Source organism: Parasteatoda tepidariorum, chromosome 8 (assembly GCF_043381705.1).
Source record: "Parasteatoda tepidariorum isolate YZ-2023 chromosome 8, CAS_Ptep_4.0, whole genome shotgun sequence".
Taxonomy (NCBI): domain Eukaryota; kingdom Metazoa; phylum Arthropoda; class Arachnida; order Araneae; family Theridiidae; genus Parasteatoda; species Parasteatoda tepidariorum.
The window spans coordinates 87,566,533-87,569,203 of record NC_092211.1 but is presented as its reverse complement, the minus strand read 5'-3'; positions in this window follow the sequence as shown (position 1 = coordinate 87,569,203).

Below are 2,671 nucleotides of genomic sequence, written 5' to 3'. Positions count from 1 at the left end.
GAGAGGTCTCAGGTTCGGTATTCCAATCCGCAGGTCTGATCTAGGGAACTCTACAAGTTTTTATTTCGAAGCGTAATATCGAGAAAATATTCTTAATTTATGATGACGCTAGAACGCCACCTAATCCCTACTTTGAAACCATCAGCCTTTTTTAAAGCATTCGACGAATATTTCGGATAATTCAAACTGTTAATTTTGGAAAAGTTAAAGTGTTGAATAGTATATAACTAAACTTATTTCAGATAAATAAATGTCTAATACCGCTTTTCCTAAGAAAGTCATAAAACTGAGAGGTAGAAAAGAATTTGGCGACAAAAATTAGCGAGAAAACTTATTTGATAAAAAAATAAAGAAAAAAAATACCCTTTATCTTCAACAAATTGTTATCTAATAAATAACCGTTATCACCATTTATATCTAAAGTAAAATGTATTGCTTCAATACAATGAATCTTTCTGGTTGTAATTGTAAAGCTATTTTTCATTAAAAACGCAACATAAAAACTGTATTTATTATTATATTCATGTTGAGAGCAAAAAAAAAAATATTGTTTTAAATAATATTCCACATAAGTGGAGCAAATATGAAAAAGAAAAACACAGTTGTTATTGATTTAAGTATACATGCGTTTGAAGGCCACAGAAAAGAAATATGTGTGGGCATGTTTGTTTTATTGATGTTAAAATAAGTAAGTCATAATACTATTTTCTTTTTAACTATTTTACTCTTCTTCGGTGTTTCGTTTATTTTTAATTATTAAAAAAATTATTATTTTTATGTATTCGCATTTATAATAAGATTATTTCCATATTTTATCTTATATGTATAATATATGTTCGCATCCATAGTGAGAATATGTCCATATTTTCTCCTATATGTGTATAGTATAAAAACGCATTGAGACCGCGTGTTTATTTTAATATCAAAACAATTAACTTATATTTCATTTTTTTCATGTCTGTTTTATTTTATTCGATATTTTGTTAAGTTGAATTTTTTTGACAATGCATATAAAAAAAATATTATTTCTGCGTATCTTTAATGTGATTATATTTTTATCCTCATCGATAAACGTAGATCACTTGTAGAACTGATCAAAAATGAAAACCAAGAAAACATTATTTGTCAATTGTATGAGTTAGCGTGTAAATACTGTTTAGAGCAGGGGTCGGCAACCTGTTTGTCCTTAAGGGCGCAATACTAAATTTGAAAATCACCGAGGGCGCATATTTTACAGATAATCATGCACAATCCTAAACTCAACTGACTACTTGCTGTATATCGCCGTTTGACAAGAGTTAAGTAAATCGCTCTGGCTATCATACATTTACATTAGTCCAGCGAGGGCGCATAAAAAATCGATCGGGGGCGCCATGGCGCCAGCGGGCGCCGCGTTGCCTACCCCTGGTTTAGAGGAACATGTTTTTTCTTTATGGGAAAATATACCACTCGATAAAAAAGTTACATATACCTCAAACGAAAGAGCAACTTTATGCAACCATTATGGTTATGATTATTGGACTGCTTGCATAAATGATGAATTACCTACATAGTCTGTTAAGTAAGATTAAGAAGACTGGTCATCGTAATATCATCACAACATGGTTACGTTATCAATTTTTGTTTGTAATGAATTTAGTCTCCGATATTTTTGGCACAAATTGACTGCTGAACAGAAAGAAGCTAATATAGAAAATTGGTCAGAACAAATTATACAAAAATATAATAGAGTATTGAGTAGAAGATATAAATACCAAAACTATCACGTATTTACTAATATTTTGTGTTTTTTGTTATCTCATTTAAAGGATCAAAACCAGGTTTTTCAAACTCATTCTGAAACAATACTGAAAGCTTTTGGCCATATCAACGCTTCTTCTTATCAACAATCAATTTAATGTTCGACTATCTTGAAGAGGATACATATACTAAAACGATGACATACATTGTTAGAGAAATCAAAGAAGGGAGGTGGAATTGTTTAGGAAAATTTGGCGTACAAGTCCAGTAAGACTCAAAAACGTATGTCTGCCAGTCATTGTAGTCACGCCATTCGCTTTCTGTTGAAGACTTGGAAACAATCAATTTAGTACTAAGTAGTTTCTCAGCCAATGATAAAAAGGAAGTAATATTTAACCTAATCGGAAGTGAAGAGCTGCGGAAGCTTCTATATCTAAGTAAATTCACTCTGCTTGATTCTTTGGCAAAAAATACTCTTCCGTCAGATTGTGATATCAAACGTTTCAAAGAAAGTTTGGAACAGAAGTATGGAGACGGACTGTACCATGAATGGATTCTTGGCAAGAATTTTCAAGCAGTAGACGAAATGTTAAAGTGGGTTATTCAAACTACTGAAGAGATTGAAAGCTTTAAGAAAAATAGACTTAATAAGTTTTCAATATACACATCATTAGTATGCTTGGGTGATTTTGGACTTATTGACCGATTTATGAATTGGTGTTTTAAAAGTGTAGATGAAAGTAATAATTTTAAACAATCATACGTACGTAATTCTACGGCATGCATACAATTATTACAAGGATTAGGTTATTCCGGTGAAAACGGGTGGGATTTTTTTGAGGAGTTTTTAAAATACAGCTCATTTTCTACGGATATAGTTGCAAATTTTAAAAAATTATGCCTGGAACAAATGGCAAGTTTAGTAGATCGC